Raw genomic sequence first — 21240 nt, 5'->3', positions numbered from 1 at the left:
ACAACTAACGCATAACTCTGGATTCCCTCACTTGCCCACTGATGCCCTTCAGCGCTGACCCCACAGTTTGCAAGACCTGTGGCAGGCCATTTTGGTTGCAAGTAGGTGTAAAGACCACATCGGGAGCATGTCCACCACTCAGCTACCCCTGACTGCCCTGTGCCAGCCTGCCCTTGGTGGTAATGTGTTGGCTCTTCCCCCACTTACCTTGGCCATGGTCTCCATGGCTCTATGTGTAAAAATCTCCTTGTGTTTTCAGTTTCAGCAGCCTGACTGTGACCCCAGCAGCAGAGCCGATATGTTCCTTTGGGGAGGGAAGAAGTACCTTATCAAATCTCAAAGTCATGCTCGCCACAGAAATGCTGGGCCTTAGCTTAGCCTGACTGTGGGACCTCCCAGCATGAGAAACTCCAGGTCACAACTCACCACCTGACCATCAATTGCCTTATAATGATGCATTTGAGCTACATCCAACACTCTGCGTTTTCCCAAGGAATTCCACTGGTCTTCCGGTGGGAGTGGGGGGTGGGGGGGGGGGGGGGGGGGGGGGGGCGGATAGAAGCACTGAGGATTCATGTCCCCAAGGCATCGCATAGGTTTTTTTTACTTAGTCAAAATTTACAGTCAAGCTTTACCTTGTACTTTTGTACTGTAAAACGTTTCATGATTTGTGGATCCTGCTTTGCATAATAGTTCATCAAATTAATTTGTAATTTCCCAGCAGAAATGTATCCCTCAACCAGCAATGAAATAAATTACTGCTTATTATCTCAATGCTGCTTGTGGGAGCTTCCTGTGTGGAAATTGGCAGCCATTTTTCGGCATCATTACCTCGATTACAATTCCAGAAGTGCAAACCTGAGGAAATATTTGTGCAAATACACTTATAATCAGAGGCTCTTTGATCGAATTCCATTCTTCTAACTTTCAACTGGGTGGTAAATTGTGATGGTAAACAAATGGTTAATAAATTGGTTAATAACTGGGAAAACACGTGCACAAAATGTTATTCCTGATCGCAACCGTCACTTCCTGTTGTCACAATTTTTTTGCCACTTTTCATTTCAGTGCTTAACTCTGAACTGCCCAAAATAAACATTTGTTTTCCAATTCATGTACTATTTGTTTAATTCTTTCGCGGGATGTGGGCATCACTTGCAAAGCCAGCTTCTGTTGCACATTCCTAATTGCCCATGAACTGAACATTTCAGAGGGCAGTCAAGAGTCAGTCACATTGCTGTGGGTCTGGAGTCACATGCAGACCAGACCAGGTAACAATGGCATATTTCCTTCCCCAAAGGGCATTAAGTGATCTGTAACCTTTTACATCGAATTTCTGGCACAGAAACAATGTACATTCCCAGACCCTATTTCATCTTGTCCCATCAGCATATTCTTCTATTCCTTCTATACATACCTAGGGTTGCTTTAAAATGTAGCTCTTTGCTACAACCACTCTGGGCTGGAATTGATGAGTGCTGTAGTCCATGTGTTCCTGCATTGCCCATGCCTGCCTGCGCCCTCGCCCCTAAATAGTCAGTGGACGCCTGCACGGCAGAAGAATGGCTGCACCACAGCCACTTAATGGTTGATCTCTCTATCTGGTCTACTCTTTCCTAGAGAAAGGAACCTCAGCCTGTTTGGCCATTCCTGACTGCTATCATTTTGTATATCTTTATTGCAACTTCAATATCCTTTTTTAATATGGAAACCAGAATTGCACAGAATTCCACGTGTGTTCTAACGCTGGTTCCATGCCAGTTTAACATCATTTCACAGTTTTTCATTTCTATTGATCTAGAGATGACTTCCAGTCTTTATAAGGACTTTATAAGGACTCCAAGAATTGTTACAGCGCAGAAGGAGGCCATTCGGCCCATTGTGTCTGCACCGCCTCTCTAAGTGAAGAACTCATCGAGTGCCATTCCCCCACCTTCTTCTTATAACCCTGCACATTCTTAATTTTCTGATAATAATCCAATTCCTTCTTGAAAGCCTTGATTGAAGCTGCTTCTGTCACAATAACCGGGGGCAGTACATTCCAGATCTTAAACAAGTTCCCTATTTGAGATGGGAACTTGTCACAGAGTAATGGCACCCTCCCAACAATGGGAATGCTGAAACACGTCACGTCTTGCTCACTCAGTTCCTATGCTCCAATAAACACCACGGCCGAGATTTTCCGTTGCATGTCCGCCCCACTACCGCTGCCAACGTGAACGGAGAATTTGGCGCTCAGCCAAGTCTCCATTCACTGCAGCAACCGGAGAACCCCGTCGGCCTAAAAGAATAGAGGACCCCTCCCTACTTCACTGCTTCCCAAACTGCGGCAATTAAACTTGTTGTTTAATTAGAAGTAATTCCAGAGCTTAACCATTCGCTGTGTAAAAAAGATTCCCCTGTTGTCTCCATTGCTTCCTTTGACAATCATCTTAAATCTGTCTCCTTCTCATTCTCAATCCTTCCGCCAGTGGGAACCGATTTCTCCCCACCTACTCTGCCCAGACTCCTCATGATTTTGAACACCTCTAACAAATCTCCTCTCAATCTTCTCTTCTCCAAGGAAAACAGTCCCAACGTATCCAACCTATCCCCATAACTGAAGTTCCTCATCCCTAAAACCGTTCTCGTGAATCCTTTCTGCATTATCTTTAATCCTTTCACATCTTTCCCACAGTTCTCAGGACCGGTCGTAATACTCTGTGTGAGTGAGATTTTATCGCATCATATTTGTACTAAATGTGATATTTTGTATTTAAGGAATTAAAGCCAAGGTCATTGTAAAATAAAAGTCATCAGTTTAGTCAAGAGACAGGTCATGCTGCAGTGGACTACACGGGTTTATGTTGCTAAGGAGAACACAATTGGATATTTAATGAGTTAATGCTGTAAATGGCCGAATGCTGAACCTCAGAAAATATTTAGGCTAAAAGCCTAAAAATGTGACAATCAGATTTGTGACTTGATTCTGAACTTCATTGTAATTCAACTCCCTCCACCATTGTTCCTTATCAACATGCTGCCCGTTGTTGCCACCATCTGAGGGCACAGGCTCAGCTTTCAAACATTGGCAGCGCCCAATTCTAATCTGTTTGTCATGACCCCTTGACTGCCTCCCTGCTGTCAAACTGTTTGTCTTACTTCAAGTCTTGGATGAGTCACAATTTCCTCCAGCTCATTCTTCTTGATACCTCCTCCCAATGTTTTGGTGTTCTTTGGCTGGTTTTTTTGTGCCTCCATTAAAGGTGCTATATCAATGCGATTTTCTGTTGTTTCGTTTTCAGAATTATCCATGACACATAGAATCCCTATAGTGCAGAAGGAGGCCGTTTGGCCCATCGAGTCTCACTGACCCTCCAAAAGGGCACCCTACCTGGCCCACTGCCTCACACTATATCTATATATCTGGATATTTCCCTACGTACAGCCTTTATACACCTAACCTGCACATCTTCGGACTGTGGGAGGAAACCGGGGCACCTGGAGAAAACCCACGGAGACATTGGGCGAAAGTGCAATCTCCACACAGACAGTGGCCCAAGGCCGGAATTGAATCCGGGTCCCTTGCGCTGGGAGGCAGCAGTGCTAATCATTGTGATACCATGCCATCCTGCATATACACACACACAGCAACAGAGGTCACAGATATAATCAGGAGCAGATGGCTTGGATGAGGACATCTGTAGTGTCCCAATTTACTTAAGCAGTCTAGAAACTGGATAACACAGCGTCTAATCTTTTGCCAAATGAGCTGGCACTGATGGCCATGAGTCATTGGGGCAGCACGGTAGCCTTGTGGATAGCACAATTGCTTCACAGCTCCAGGGTCCCAAGTTCGATTCTGGCTTGGGTCACTGTCTGTGCGGAGTCTGCACATCCTCCCTGTGTGTGCTTGGGTTTCCTCCGGGTGCTCCGGTTTCCTCCCACAGGCCAAAGATGTGCAGGTTAGGTGGATTGGCCATGATAAATTGCCCTTAGTGACCAAAATTGCCCTTAGTGTTAGGTGGGGTTACTGGGTTATGGGGATAGGGTGGCGGTGTTGACCTTGGGTAGGGTGCTCTTTCCAAGAGCCGGTGCAGACTCGATGGGCCAAATGGCCTCCTTCTGCACTGTAAATTCTATGAAATCTATGAAATCATGCCCTTCTGATCTCCACCTCGCAGGGTGGCATGGTAGCACAGTGTTTAGCAGCTCCAGGGTCCCAGGTTCGATTCCTGGCTTGGGTCACTGTCTGTGCGGAGTCTGCACATTCTCCCTGTGTGTGGGTTTCCTCCGGGTGCTCCGGTTTCCTCCCACAGTCCAAAGATGTGCAGGTTAGGTGGATTGGCCATGTTAAGTTGCTCTTACTGTCCAAAACGGTTAGGTGTGGTTACTGGGTTATGAGGATAGGGTGGAGGTGTGGGATTAAGTGGGGTTCTCTTTCCCAGGGCTGGTGCAGACGCGATAGGCCGAATGGTCTCCTTCTGCACTGTAAATTCCAAAACTATGACTATTGCTTGATGTAAGGCAGGTGCCACGAAAGGTCAACATCTATTATGGATCCCTTTGGGAAAATTAATTGCGAATGAGCACATCAACAACCATCGTAAGCTGCCATCAAAAATGTAAGAAGAGAATATTTTTACTTAGCTGACTGTGATGCCAGGAGGAGCAATTATCTTTACTCCTTGAAACTTTGGCCAGCTGGCCACCCCCTTCCAAACTCCCTACCCTCACAACATCCGACTCAGCAGAACCAAATGCCCACTGTCCGGCTTTTATTCTCTTTGTGACTGATGCCCTGATGCTTGTGGTGTGTGACTAGCCATCCCAGCACATCACAGTTCTTCAGCAGCGATTCCCTCCATTGTGCTTGAGTGCAAAACAGAGAATCAAACTGAGACATCATAGTCTCAGCCACTTGTTGGAGGGACTGATGCGCCTCCTCACTGAGTCATCTCGCATGCTCAAAGTGGGTTAGTATAGTTGGGGAAGTTCTAGTGACAGAGGCAGGCACAAGAAGGATCTAACTCAGTCCCACTGCTCTACGAACGTGCTTGCATTCAAATTCTGTTGCAGGATTGAGGCAAAACCCAAGAGGTTAATACTCACACATCAATGAATTATTTTTAAACTTACAATTGTAAAATCAAGTAGCAATATACAGAAATGCAGTCAGATGCTGTTCCAAATGGAATAGGAATTTTTTGTAGTTTTAATTAATTTATAATGGTGGAGCTGACATGTTCCGTATGGATCAGTTTTCTAACATTCACATGTAAATAAACCAAATTGTGCATCAATTAACATGTAATTTATTTTCATTTAACCGCACAAATAAATATACAATACTTCAACTGATGCCTATCTTGTGATTGGTTGATTGAGTATAACTGAAGTCTTTCTGTTGCCATTGCTAAATATCTTTGTTTATGCTTGGTTGCAACTGCAGCTATTTCTGATATTTCTAGGTCAGTTATGCCCCAGTCGAGGTTACACTAAATAAACAGACAAAAAGCAGCCAGGAAGGAGTGGGTTACTGACGCTTAAAGTTTAATTTTCCTTGATTAATCACCATTACTATTCAAAATGACTCTTGTGTATATACTCAGAGCTCCAGCAGCCTTAAACTTGATTGAACCATGCCAGCCATGACAGGGCCTCTAGCCTTTATGCCATTGCCTCTGACTTTCTGTTTGCATTGTGCTTATTAAGGTTTGATCTGCTGCCACATTAAATGTCTCAGATACCTTAATATACGCAAGAATTCAGCTTGTGGTCAAATCAAACCAGTCAAGTGCATAATTCACAGATACACATCATGCAGCTGTATTCTGGAGCTTTGGATTTGATGTCTGCATGTGCGAGGGAAGAGAAAATGAGGAAATAAGACTGAGTGGCAGCGGTGACGATAAAACCCATTCTGGTTTCAATTTATGAATGCTATGGTTATAGAATAGCAGGTCAGCTTATATGGTTTTTCACCAGACACGGGCTGAATGAATCATCTAAGTTCCCAAAATTCCTATTGTAAATAACCAGGGAGAATGGAGGTGAGGAATGTTCAGAAGGTCTGCCTTTTTGACAGAGAGGCCTAGAAAGTATTGAAGCGTTTGTTAATAGAGCATGGTTAAATATGAGGAAAACGTTTATTTTGTTGAAGGAGATTGTGGTCAGATTAAGCAGGCTGCTTGCTGGTTAGATTTTCTGTAGTCACCTCAGCAGCATAATGAAACAGAAAATTTGAAGAATTCTGACTAATGCAGCCACCTCCCCACTATCAGAAAGCTTGCGACTAATTCAGCATTGAAATTGTTTTAAACACAAAGAGTTTGATGCTTTGCAACAAGATGTCAGTAGCCACGCTTTGGGTTGGTCTGGGAACACTAATGTAGGAGTGGGTGAAGATTTTATCCTCAGAACCAGGGCCTCAGTGATATTGTGCAGCTCTTGCCATGATGAGTCACTGGTTTAAGTAGACTACTTTTTTGGTCCCTTAACTTCAATTGTATTCATTCATCCAAAGAAGCACATATCTAACTCTCTACAGTTAATTAAAGCATTGGCAACGGGTCCTTTCTGGTTGAATTGATGTCTGATATGCCATTCAAAGTGTTGCCTTTCTGTTTTTGTGAATTTGTGCTAGGATCGATGGGAAGTGGTTGACATCACCAACAGACTGCATCATGGTAAATGAAACACTACTGTAACCATGACAAAATGCATGGCACGTTGTGTACCAAAGTTACACTGTACAATGTAACAAAAACCGTGCTAACACACTGCAAGGTAACATCTCACACCAATCTTGCCACGGAGATTCATCTCTTGGCCTGGGGTCGAGCCCTTTTTCAGCCACTTATCCTGTAAGCAATACCCAACAATGAAAGACTGTAATCCAAAAGTCAAACTTCCATTGTAATGTGGGAGCAAATTGACCAGACCACCTGAACGAGGATGGGAAAGATACCTGGAGAGGAAATCACTTCCTGAGTTACTCATCATTGGCTTTTGATGATTGGGTATGATTAGAGGCGACTGAACATTAATTCAAACTAGGAACATCAGGGCAGATGTGCACCCTGGAGAGATAACTGAAGCAGGGGAGAAATCAGGGGAAACAAGTGTCACAAGAGCTGCGTACCCAAACCACAATAGCAGCATGTCAAAATCCCTGTCATAAAACTTGGCAACAAAGACAAGTTCAAAATTGAAGACTGTAGGTATCAGAGACACAACATTGATACATTGAAGGGGAAGCTGGACTAATACATGAAAAAGAGCAGGAAGGTAACGTAATAGGGTGACATAAGGTTACGTGGGTGAAAGCTCATGTAAAACATAAACACCAGCATTGACCAATTAGGCTGAATTACCTGCTGTAAATGTTTAAAAGTTCTACGGCCCAAATCTCCCAATCAGATTTCGAACTCCCGTGTCCGACATTGATCAGTCGAAAAACTACCCACTTGCCTGGATACATTTAAAAAGGCCAGGCTTCCAATCTAGGAAGCAGAAGAACTCCTCCAATGCAGGAATTTTCACAGAGAACAGCAAAAAGAATTTGTGCAGAAGACACACTTCCTTTCTACAGAACTAGCTGCCTTAAGGTAAACTTAAATATATAGTTTGAATGATAGTGAACAGGTGAATGGGTAGGGTGACAGTGTGGGTAGGTAGGTGAGGTAAATGGATAGTGTGGCAGATGAGTGAGGTGGCAGGTGGGTGCAGTGATAGCGAGGCAGGTGGGTGAGGTATTTGGGTGGTTAGGTCGTTCAGAGGATAATCGGATTGGGTAATCAAGTGGTGGATAATCAAGTGGTGAGGATAGACCACGTCCAGGGTGTGGGGGGTGGTTGGATTGGGTTGGAAGGGGTAGTTGGGTCAGGCTGGGGGCGGGGAATTAGGAGTTTCAGGGACATAGTCAGGGGGTCAATGAGGGTGAAAAGGATGTTCAGTGTAGGTGATTAGGGTGTCAGTTGTATAGATACCAAGAGTTAGACTTGGATTTTTCTGTTGAACATTTCCTGGCTAACTATTCAGGTAGGTCCCACTGAACTGTCCAATATTTCCAACTCTAACTCAGAGCTCAAGACTTTTTGGAGGGTGCCAGGAGTACAGGAAATTTCCATCAGAAAGTTCAACCCTCCTGGACAATTCCCACGGAGTCAGTGTGTCGGCACCTCCGTGGGATGCCAACACGCATCTTGGATTATACATCTGACCTCTGATGATCCGGAGACGGGAAGATCTAGGCCATTGTATCAAATATCCAGGAACTTTTATTCTGATGATTTGGTCCATTGCCTCAACTTGGCTGGTTTAATATCATTGAAGCTCATCAATTACATTGAGGTTATTTATGAAGGCTCCACTTTCTCAACCTTTCCCCTCGCCTGTGGTGTGGTGGTCCTCAGGTTAAACCACCACTAGTCAGCTCTCCCCCTTAAAGGGGAAAGCAACCTCTGGTCATGGGAGTATGGCGACTTTACCTTCACCTTTATTCAGTTGTATCAGCTATTATTCCATTCACTTAAAATATAAATATATCCCAATTGCAAGAAGTCATATGCAAATAAAATGTTTGGCTATTTGGCCTTACAAATTCTTGCAAACTGTAAGCTTACAAGTATGCCATGTAGTGACATATTGGCCCAGGTTTTGCGATAGGAATGATGACAAAACTGTCAGCATTGACCATCATTACTCCTCTGAAATTGGCAGTAATTTCTGGAGTGTTTTTAATCGTATGTTAGTCGTATTATTAAGTTTAAGGATCCTTTAAAACAGAGATGAGGAGGAATTTCTTCAACCAGAGAGTGACGAATTTGTGGAACTCATTGCCACAGAAGTCTGTGGTGAGCAAGTCACTGGGTGTCTTTGAAACAGAGATAGATAGGTTCTTGATTAATGAGGGGATCAAGGTTATGAGGATAATGGGGATGAGAAACATATCAGCAACGATTGAACGGCGGAGCAGACTCGATGGCCAAAAGGCCTAATTTTGCTCCTATGTCTTACGGTCTTATACAGATGGAAGGCATTGTTCGATTAAGTACCTGAAGCATATATCATGAATGCTGGGCACTGAAGGGCTGGGCTCCATCATCACCTTCAGGAATTATATTTTAATTTGATTTGGTAAGTTTCCTCCCAAGTTTTGATTTTTGTTACAATGCTCCACGAAGGGCTGTCACAGCCATTCATTAGTTTGCTTAATTGACCATTTAATTTCATGAAGAGAGACCTTAAACAGAGACTTCTGGGGCACTGGGTGTTGGTTAGGAAGGAGACAGATATTTGTCATGTTGCATTCTGCAAATAAATCTAGTATCAATTATAAGATTGATCTCTGTTTTCCTACTTTACTAATTAGTTTCATAATGAATTCTCGTGGTAGCAAAGTATGTCGCCTGAAGCTGAGGATTGGAAAATAAGAAAAAGCATTTTCAGACAGACAATTGTAATTTTAGCTATTTTTGTGAAGAATGATTGAAAGCAAGTGTAAATTGTCAGAGTATGATGGCCCATTGATGTTTTATGAATCTTATGACTCTATTATTGTCTTGGGATTCCTTGGCTCCTTACTCAAAAAGAGATCTTGCTGGAGGCAAATCATTCAAAATGCCTTTATTTTTACATCATTAACTATTTACAAAGTTATAGAACAATAGGGCATAGCTATAGTTCCTCTCTAAGGCACTTCTCTCAGTAAGTTTGGGCAGCACAGTAGCACAGTGGTTAGCACAATTGCTTCACAGCTCCAGGGTCCCAGGTTCAATTCCGGCTTGGGTCACTGTCTGTGCGGAGTCTGCTCCGGTTTCCTCCCACAGTCCAAAGATGTGCAGGTTAGTTGGATTGGCCTTGGTAAATTGCCCTTAGTGTCCAAAAAGGTTAGCTGGGGTTACTGGGTTACGGGGATAGGGTGGAGGCATGGGCTTAGGTGGGGTGCTACTTTCCAGGGGCCGGTGCAGACTCGATGGGCCGAATGGCCTCCTTCTGCATTGTAAATTCTATATGATTCTATATAGACCAACATTTATTGTCCATCCCTAAGGGGCAATTAGGAGTCAACCACATTGTGGGTCTGTAGACCAGACCACATAAGGATTATAGATTTCCTTCCCGTAAAGACATTAGTGAACAAGATGGATTTTTGCGACAATCGACAATGGTTTCATGATTATCATTAGATTTTAATTCCAATGGTTTATTGAATTTAAATTCCACCATCTGCCATGGTGGGTTTGCCTCCGGGCCCCAGAACATTACCCCGGGTCTCTGTGACAACAATACTGCTCCTCCCCATAGTGACATCGCGATGACATAGCTTCTTATGCACATGCTCAGGAGTGTGAAGAATGTAGGAAATTTTGAATTTCATATTTTGTTGTACTACTTTTAAGAAAAGCCCTGGGTTCAAATACATGCAGGCAGTATGTCTGCTAAAGCTGAGATTAAAGGGTCATAAAGGTGAGGTCATCATTGATTTTCACCATTTACTTGTTTTCATATAGATGGCTAATGGGATATTGTTTATGTTTAGGAAGTTCCCTGGGGTACAGATAATTTATGAGGGAGTCATGTTCAGTCCGTGCTAAATAGATCATGGAACATCTCAGTGGGAGGAGACTGGAAAACGCCTAATGCTTTGGATACAGATGATGTAATTAATGGGAGGAACCAGGTCTGTCTGTAGTTTTGAAGTTTGCCATAGGACTTTAGTTTGACAAGACAGAAGGCATTTTAGGTTGTTCATGAAAATATCTCACTGCAAAGGTCTGCGCAGAGAAGCAAGTAACCCTGATTGGTAACTTTATTTATGAGTGGAATTGGAACAGTATTGGGTTGCTTAATTGGAATATGCAACGACAGGTATAGATAGTGAGTTGAAGTTTTTTTGCATCTTTTATTTAAGAACTGTTTTAACTGTTAATTGTAAAGCTATTTCTTGATAGTTAATATGGTTAATTCTGTGTTGAAATTAAAGTTTGTTTTACTATAAAAGATACCTATCGGTCAGTGTTAACACTCGTGTGGTTTAGTAGGCTTCCCTCACTGTCTTACAAATTGATGAGGTTTCGCACAGTCCTAATGGTAGTTACCATTAGTGTTAACTCTTTATTCTATGGCCGCTATTCTCCCCCCCCCCACGCCAGGTGAGAATCGCCGGGGCGGCGCACAAATCGCGCCACGCTGCCCCAACCCCCGCACACGGTTCTCCCACCCCCCGGAAACCAGCGGCGCGCGATTTGCACCAGGCCGCTCGGAGAACCAGCGAGTGGTGATTCTCCGTCCCGGATGGGCCGAGCGGCCGCTATGCCACGACAGGTTCCCGCCGGCGCCGTCCACCCCTGACGGCTGCCGGCGGGAGCTCTGCGGCAACGCTGGGGGGGGGGGGCGGCCTGTGGGGGAGGGAGGGGGCTCCTTCACCGGGGTGGCCTCCGATTGGGTCTGGCCCGCGATCGGGGCCCACCGATCAGCGGGCCGGCCTCCCCCCCCCCGAGCCTACCACCTTCCACGCGCGGCCCCAGTACACTGCCGCCATGTTGGTGAGGGGCTGGCGTGCGTAAGACGTTCCCCGCGCATGCGCAGGATGGCGCGGCCCAACGGCGCATGCGGAACCACTCCAGCGCCATGCTGGCCGCCTGTGGGGGCCAGAATAGGTCGTGCCCGGGCCCTGTTCGCGCCATCGTAAAACGCGACAACGTTCACGACGGCGCAAACACTTGGCTTCAATATCGAAGAATCGCCCCAAAAGTATTTTGTGAGCTGGATGTCTGTCAGTTGGATACTGGCAAAGTTTCGGGTTTTCTATTGTAAACTTCATGAATGAAATTTACAAGATAGATGAGCAAATGGATGTCTACAAGGCATGGTCAGAGTCTGATGATTTTGAAAGATGAATGGTCAGTCCAGAGATGAACATATCAGACTTTAACAGACTGCATAAAAATATTGCAGAAATTCAATTTGGAGCTTCTTTATTCAGTGCTTACATTTAAATTGCTGGAATGTACAAAAGTGTCACACATGATAGACTTCTGCTCTCACCTGGAGTTTGGTTTTCATAAAAAGACACCCCTAAGGATCAAATGTCTGCTTCTTCAAAATTTCCAGGGACACAGTCATTTCCAGCAGCCTTCATGGCACAAATGGGACATTCTACAATGTCACAGAGGATGGAGGACTCACTGTTTTCGAGGTATGTTCAGATACTGGATTCAGGCATCAGCATGACAGTTAAAGTCAGAAGGAATGAGACTTAATTTAGCACTTTTAGCAGATTTGAATATATCTAGATTGGAGTAGTAACAATAGATGAAGAAACCCCACAAACGCCGAGGGAGCAGCTAACAGGCGCTTCAGAAGTGACTCAAAATGTTATTATGCGATGAACTGCCCAATGCGGAACAGCAGTGTTTTTGAAATGATGCACAACACAAAGCATTTTGAAGTTAAAGATTATGATCTGAGGAAATTTTACTAGCCATTAGATGCTTTAGCCTGGTAATGGGTGTAGCAGTCGCTGCTTCATTTAATTGTGCCGTGTTAGATTGTGGTTCCACGACAATGTGTGGAATAGATTGGCAAAATTTAAATTAGATTCACTCAGTGGTCAAATCAATTGTGTGGGACAAAGACAAATATTTTCATTTTATATTTTATAGACATGGCAAGTGGGTTCAATTTTTCTGCACCAATACATGGTAAGGACAAAAGGGTGATTGTAGATAAAGTCATGGAGAAATGCATAGGGACTGGATTTGCAGCGCCAGCTAAATTTCTGACTGATAATGGGGAGGGGAGGGTGCGCTTGCTAATGCCAAGTTTAGACTCTTATGAAAATATCAACATTGTAGTGATGAACATCGCAGCTGCAAGTCCTTTCAATAATGAAATTGTGAAACAAATCACGTGGTGATCGATTAAATGCTCCATAAGATCTCAGCTGATCAGCCAAACTGCAAGTTAACAATTGCCCTGTCATGGGCAGTCCATGCAAATAATTCATTTCAGATGGGTGTGGAGGGTAATCCTTATCACTTGTTGTATGCGACGAATCCCAAGTTACCTTCTGTGCTGTGTGAAACCTCCCAGCCCTAGAAGTTCAATTTCTTCTGCACACTTGAAAGCTTTATGAGCAGGGAGAGTTGCTTTCATCAAGGCTGAAATCTCAGAAAAAATTCTATGGCGTTGTATAAACTCCCTTTTGTGAGGGCCACGAAGAATCCAGCACGAGTTTCAAGGATACAAAGAAATAACATTTATTTCCGATAACTTTATATATATATATTATATATATACACAACAGCAGCAACCTCGCTTGCTGCTTACTATTCCTGCTGGTTCCAAACTGGCCAGCTTTATTTATACAGGGAGTCTGCTAATGATTTCTCCGCCCCCCTCATTGGGGAAGCTCATACTCCCATAGGATTGTGGGATTGTCATTAGTCCCCAGCCAATGGTAAGCAGGCAGGTTATAACATCCCTCCCCCGCAAAGTCCAAGGAATCCACCGAAGACCCTGGCGAAGGAGGGCGTCGGACTCGTTTTGCTGCAGGCCGGACACCATTTGCATGAAGCGCTGGATCGGGCGGCGTGTAACGAGACGGAGACCGGCGGTTGTACATCCACAGCCATTGGCCCGAGGATTCCCCCTCTGATGCGTCCTGTGTCTCCATCTCGGAGTCAGAGTTTGCTGCCTCTGTCATCTCGGCATCTCTATCTCCACACGGTTCTGTAACGACCTGCGCAGGCTTTGAGTGAGACACCAGAGGAAGATTGTGAGGACTACTTTTCATTGTCTCTGGTCTCTGCGGCTGTAGAAATGAGCTCCGGGGGCGAGGAATCTTCTGGACCGAACGTGGCCTACATGTTTGCGCTGGAGACGACCCTGGGCTTGCACCTGGCAAGATAGAGGGCCCGTTTGGCGAAAGATTACACCAGGGACCCACTGGGCACCACCAGCAAAATTGCGAACGAACACTGGGTCACTGGGCGCAAACTGCCGAATCGGCCGATGCCGAGAAAAACACTGGGCGTGATTCTCCGACCCTCCGCCAGGTCGGAGAATCGCCGGGGGCCGGCATGAAACCCGCCCCCGCCGGTTGCTGAATTCTCCGGCACTGGATATTCAGCGGGGACGGGAATCGTGCCGCGCCGGTTGGCGGGCCCCCCCCCCCCTGCGATTCTCAAGCCCGGATGGGCCGAAGTCCCGCTGCTAAAATGCCTGTCCCGCCAGAGTAGATTAAACCACCTACCTTACCGGCGAGACAAGGCGGTGTGGGCAGGCTCCGGGGTCCTGGGGGGCGCGCGGGGCGATCTGGCCCCGGGGGGTGCTCCCATGGTGGCCTGGCCCGCGATCGGGGCCCACCGATCCGCGGGCGGGCCTGTGCCGTGGGGGCATTCTTTTCCTTCCGCCTTCACCACGGTCTGCACCATGGCGGAGGAGGAAGAGACTCCCTCCACTGCGTATGTGCGGGAATGCCGTCAGCGGCCGCTAACGCTCCCGCGCATGCGCCGCCCGGAGATGTCATTTCTGCGCCAGCTGGCGGGGCACCAAAGGCCTTTTCCGCCAGCTTGCGGGGCGTAAATTAGTCCGGCACGGGCCTAGCCCCTTAAGGTTGGGGCTCGGCACCCCAAGATGCGCGATGCCCGACTGATTTGCGTCGTTTTGGGCGCCAGTCGGCGGACATCGCGCCGAAACCGGAGAATTTCGGCCCCTGTCACTGCCGTTCTTGTGTGCGGTGTACTTTTGCGCCAATGTCCGGGAAAACCATACTAAGGCGGGTGCGAAGTCTCCAGCCCGTTAGGAGTTCTGCGGCAGCTACCCAGTCACCGCATGGGGGGTGGTCCTATACAAAAACGAAACGTGAGCCAGTCTCGTGTCCATTGACCCGGAAGACTGCTTCTTTACGCCTCGTTTGAATGTCTGCACTGCGTGCTCCGCCAACCCATTTGAAGCTGGGTGGTAAGGGGCAGTGCGGATATAGCGTATGCCGTTCATCTTCGTGAACCTCGCAAACTCCTCACTGGTGAATGGAGTGCCGTTATCCGTGACCAGCACCTCGGGGAGGCCATACGTACTAAAAGACAAACGCATCTTCTCAATTGTTGCGCAGGACGTTGTCCCCTGCATCTTATGCACCTCTAGCCATTTAGACTGGGCGTCGATTAATAAAAGGAACATGGATCCTTGAAAAGGGCTGGTGAAATCCGCATGCAAGCACGCCCAAGCCGCCCTGGCCATTCCCAGTGATGTAGGGGCGCGGCCGGCGGAAGCTTCTGATGCTCCTGGCAAATGGAGCAGTTTTGGGCCACCTTCTCAATGTCAGCGTCAAGGCCTGGCCACCAAACATAACTCCGGGCCAACATTTTCATTTTGGTCACACCTGGATGCCCATTGTGCAAGTCTGCTAGTATCAGCTCCTGTCATTTTTCCGGGACAATCACACGCGTCCCCCACAAGAGGATGCCGTCTTCCACGCCGAATTCTGACAGCTTGGAGGAAAATGCCCGCAACTCGCCTGGGAGCTGTCTATGCTGCCCACCATACAGGACTATGTGTCGAACCTTTGACAGGACTGGCTCCGTCTGGGTCCACTCATGGATCTGTGATGCCGTGACAGGCAAGGTGTCCATAAAATTTAAGGTTGCAACCACCTCACCGGTCGTGGGGGTCAACATGGGGCCAGTCGATAAAGGCAATCGGCTCAGTGCGTCGGCATTCGCTATCTGCGTTCCTGGTTTGTGCTCCAGAGAATACTCGTATGCAGCGAGCAACAAAGCCCAGCGCTGGATCCGTGCGGAAGCAATGGGCGGTATTGGCTTATCCTCTCGGAAAAGTCCCAGCAGAGGCTTATAGTCACGATAGTGAAGTGGCGGCCATACACGTACTGGTGGAAACGTTTCACCTCAAAGACCACTGCCAGGCCTTCCTTCTCGATCTGCGCATACTTTTTTTACGCTGCAGTCAATGTGCGGGAGGCGAAAGCTATCGGCCGCTCGGTCCTGTTCTCCATCTTCTGGGACAGGACGGCCCCAATACCATATGGGGATGCATCACATGTGACGAGCAAAGGCTTTCCAGGATCATAGTGGGTTAGTAACCCAGATGGCGACAATTGTCATTTTACCCGCCGGAAAGCGGTTTCTTGCGGCTGACCCCAAATCCAGGTGTGATTTTTCTTCAGCAGAAGATGCAACGGGGCCAGCGTAGTTGCCAGATTGGGGAGGAACTTCCTGTAATAGTTTACGAGGCCGAGAAAAGAACGAAGATGCGAAGTGTCAATCGGGGCGGGGGCCTGTTGAATCGCGCGCACCTTCTCTGCGATGGGGTGCAAACCTTCGCGGTCCACCCGATAACCCAGGTAGACTACTTCCTTCGCCTGAAAGACGCACTTTGTACGACGTTAACGGACTCTAGCCTCCGAAAAGCGTCTAAGGACAGCCTCCAGATTTTCCAAATGTTCCTGCCCTGACGTCCCTGTGATCAAAACGTCATCTAAGTAGACAGCGACACGCGGTAAACCTCTCAAAATGCCCTCCATAACACGTTGAGGATAGGCAGAGGATACGCCAAAGGGCAAACATGTATATTCATACAGGCCCCGGTGTGTATTAATCGTTACATATGGTCGGGAGGCGGGTCCAGCTCCAACTGTAGGTAGGCGTGACTCATATCTAATTTTGTGAACGAGTGTCCACCTGCAAGCTTTGCGTAGAGATCCTCTATGCGAGGCATTGGATATCGGTCGAGTCGGGAAGCCGTATTCACTGTAAGTTTATAGTCGCCGCATAAGCGAACTGTGGCATCTGGCTTCATTACAGGTACAATTGGTGCTGCCCAGTCAGCGAAACGGATGGGCCTGATAATACCCAAAGTTTCCAAACGAGTGAGCTCCCCTTTTACCTTCTCGAGCAAGGCGTAAGGCACCGGGCGCGCCCAGCGTGGCTCCTGGTTCGACTTGGATACGGGCTACGGCTTTTATTTTCCCCAAACCGGGCTGGAATACATCTGGGTATCGTCCTAGCACCTCAGTCAACTCTCCAGAAACTGTTTGGAGGATGTGCTGCCACTGCAAGCGCAAATGGCGCAACCAGTCCCGACCCAACAGGCTGGGCCCATGGCCGCGCACCACAATAAGTGGGAAACGCCCCTCCTGGTGTCCATAAGCAACAGGGGTCATCGTAGTTCCTGCAATGTCCAATGGTTCCCCCGTGTAGGTGGCCAACCTGGCCTGTGTGTCGGTTAATGCAAGGGTCTGTATACCCTGCGTAATGCGGTCGAATGTCCTCTGGGCGATCACGGAGACCGCTGCGCCAGTGTCCAACTCCATCTCAAGTGGGTGACCATTGACCCATACTGTCATCTTAATGGGGGCCACACGGGGAGCTGCCACACAATGCAGCTGCAGGCAGTCGTCCTCCATCTCCACGTCCTCAGGAGCCGTCGCCGCAGGTTCATCCACATGGAAGATACGGCCCCTGGGCTGGTCCCAGTTTCGGTCAGAACGACGGCGCCTCTGGCGCCCCCAGGACCGCCGTCCACGACGGGGTCGGCGCCTACAAGTCTGACACGGACATGGCTCCTCATCCATTGGTTCTGGAGAAGCTCCCTTCGGGGAGGAATATCCGACGGCCACTGGCATCGATCTGGACGTCGCCTCGCCCAAGGTACCGCAGGAGTGCGGAGGGGACGTTTTCGGACGGAAGAGGTTGCGCCCTGAGGCATGCACCTCCATTCCCTGTAGCTCCTGCACTCCTCGCTCTGCGCTCTCTCGGGACAAGACTATTTGAATGGCCTGTTGAAAAGTCAATGTTGGCTCAGCTAACAACTTTCTCTGGGTGGCCGCATTGTTAATACCGCAAACCAAACGGTCGCGTAACATTTCTGACAAGGTCTCACCATAGTCACAGTACTCCGCAATCCTGCGTAGCCTGGATAGAAAATCGGCAAGGGATTCTCCAGGGGTCCTCTCAGCGGTATTAAACCGGTAACGCTGGACTATCGTGGACAGGGTTGGGTTAAAATGCTGCCCCACTAAATTCACAAGTTCATCAAACGTTTTGGTGTCCGGCGCAGCTGGGTACGTAAGACTCCTAATCACCCCAAACGTATGCGGGCCGCAGGCGGTGAGCAATATGATCACCTGCCGCTCGTTTTCAGTGATGTTGTTTGCCCAGAAATAGTAACGCATCCGTTGTGCGTACTGGTTCCAGCTTTCCAGCGCAGCATCAAAAACATCCAAACATCCGTACAGAGGCATGGTGTAATAGAAAACAACTTCCAACCTGTATCCAACAAAAATCCAGGGAGTAGGGAGTCTGCTAATGATTTCTCCACCCCTCCTCATTGGGGAAGCTCATACTCCCACAGGATTGTGGGATTGTCATTAGTCCCCAGCCAATGTTAAGCAGGCAGGTTATAACACTCTCCCAAAGTTAACTTTAATCCTAGGAATTTATTATACCATGAAAGAGATGGCCACAAAAGGTTGTTAAGTTCTGGGTAAGTTGATAGGGTTGATAGTACGATAATGCTTCTCTGACTTGGTAATCAAACTATTAAGTTCATTTCATCATGATTAATTGGGATTGATTACAAACTTTTAGAATCTGATCAGTCAATAGAAGGAGACAACGCACCCTGTGCCTCATAGATTCATTTCTTTGCAGTTATGAGGAACAGAATATGGTTGATCAAGGGCCATGATGGCCATGTATTTGTGGGAATATAGATCAATTGGCGACAGGCAGAATGTTACTGACACACAGGACCTGACTATTGTACCCAAAGGACAACTGCCTAATTGGGTGACGTACATACCAGAAGTGTCTAGTGAAGAGAGAGATGTGGTTATTGCAGGGAGATCAGGGGAAACTACTAGCAAGTTCAAATATTGGATAAATGTCCAAGATGATGGACAGGATTGCCCCAGGGAGAATGGGGTAATTGATCCAAAAGCAAGAACGATGCAAGTTCTCACAGTGGAGCTGGGAGTGACCCTTGCACCGAGAGAGTCATATACCAGTGATGGAACCTCTGGGGGGTAGGTGGGGGGCTGGTGGTGGTGGTGGGGGGGGGGGGCTGAGATTAGAGAGAACCGGTAAGTCATCCAGGAAGACAACAAAGTGCAGTTAGAGGGTTAGCTTGACTGGATGATGCAATTGAACAAGGATAACAGAACAATCTCAATACACTATTAGAAATAGAAGCCCTTATGACCAGGAAATCTTGGTATGTCCTGTAGCCATCTGGGATGGCCACTTTCGGTATACAAAATGGACACTCACAGAGACTCTCGGGAAATGTGGACAATACTAAGCAACAAGCAGGCACAGAGCCTGAATGTATATTTGGGAAGCAGTTACCAGACGGAATCGAAACTCTGGGTCGATTAACATATTGATGGCCCATCTCCGAGGAACAAAGGACTAATACTCAGGTAGCCGATACTGTCGCATCCCGGTGCCAGTACCCCAACCGAAAGACACAAACAAAGCAAGGCCAACGGCCATCTAAGACATGCCCAGCCATCAAGGCACCCGCCCCTTTATTGGTTTAGATCGATGACAATGATCAAGAAGCTGCCCAATTAATTGGGACCAAGTTTAAGGCCCGCCTAAAAGCGCGCAAAGCCCCTCCAAGTTTAAGAAGGAAACCCCGACCGAGATTCAGTCTCTTGGATTCGGCCCTTCCACCAGCATCACAAGAAGCAAGTAAGTTCAAGGTCAAGCTCGCTACCAGACGGACGACCGTAGCTGTACTCCTGTTACCTCTTCAAACCCAACAGCCTCAGATCCGAACAACGGCCATTGTTCCTCTGACCTAAGTGGGCACCCGAAGTTAAGTATAGGTGTTAGTGATAGATATAGTTTAGCCTGTAGTGTTATTGTGCATGAGTAAATCATACTGTGTGTAAATAAATACCATTGACTTTGAACTAACTAACTGGTGTATTGGCTCTTTGATCGGTATTCGGGTTGAACCTTGTGGCGGTTGTTTTGCCGTCTCCGAATTCTCTGGCACCGGAGATTTGGCGGGGGCGGGAATCGCGCCGTGCCGGTTGGCGGCCCCCCCCCCCCAGCGATTCTCCGGCCCGGATGGGCCGAAGTCCCGCTGCTAGAATGCCTGTCCCGCCGGCGGGGATTAAACCACCTCTCTTACCGGCGGGACAAGGCGGCACGGGCGAGCTCGGAGGTCCTGGGGGGGGGGCACGGGGCGATCTGGCCCCGGGGGGTGCCCCCACAGTGGCCTGGCCCGCGATCGGGGCCCACCGATCCGCGGGCAGGCCTGTGCCGTGGGTGCTCTCTTTTCCTTCCGCCTTCACCACGGTCTCCACCATGGCGGAGGCGGAAGAGACTCCCTCCACTGCGCATGCACGGGGATGCCGTGAGCGGCCGCTGACGCTCCCGCGCATGTGCCCCGGCAATGTCATTTCCGCGCCAGCTGGCGGGGCACCAAAGGCCTTTCCCGCCAGCTGGCGGGGAGGAAATCAATCCGACGCGGGCCGAGCCCCTCAAGGTTAGGGCTCGGCCCCCCAAGGTGCGGAGGATTCCGCACCTTTGAGGCGGCGCGATGCCGGACTGATTTGCGCCGTTTTTGGCGCCGGTCGGCGGACATCGCGCCGATTACGGAGAATTTTGCCCCTGGTCTGTTTCACCTGAGTCAGTTTTGGTTTGTCCATGCTCCCCGTCTGGAGTCACTGCAGGTTCTTGATGCTCCACGTCCAGAGTCAAAACATTCAGGAATGCATTTGCTTGCGGAGAGGCTCGAGCGAGTGAGGTTTGTAGTAACGTGGTGTCACCGGAGTCACCAGTAGTCTCACTGTGATTGTCAAGTGCCTCTGTACACACTAGCTGAGGTCTGTCATGTTGCACATCTGGTATGGGAAGTGGGATGCCGTCGTCACTTGTCTCACATACAGTGGGTAGAGCCTCAGTGTCTTCTTGTCGTTCACTTGAGCTGGGTAGACTGTCAGAGTCTTCTTCTGGTGGCTCAAATAATCTGGGTGGACTGTCACAGTCACTTTGTTGTTCACGTGAGCGTGGCAGACTGTCAGTCTTCTTGCTGTTCACTGGAGCGTGGTAGACTGTCATAGTCTTTCTGTTGTTCACTTGAGTGTGGCAGACTTGCATCGTCTGCTGCTGGTTGCTCAGAGGAGGTTGCTAGACCCTCATGGTCTTGTTCATGCAAGGACTGCGCTGTGGAGTCTTGCGTTGCTTCTATCGTGGAGTCTGTCCACAAGCTCGCTGT

This window comes from Scyliorhinus torazame, chromosome 2 (assembly GCF_047496885.1).
Source record: "Scyliorhinus torazame isolate Kashiwa2021f chromosome 2, sScyTor2.1, whole genome shotgun sequence".
Classification (NCBI taxonomy): domain Eukaryota; kingdom Metazoa; phylum Chordata; class Chondrichthyes; order Carcharhiniformes; family Scyliorhinidae; genus Scyliorhinus; species Scyliorhinus torazame.
This window is presented reverse-complemented; position numbering follows the sequence as displayed.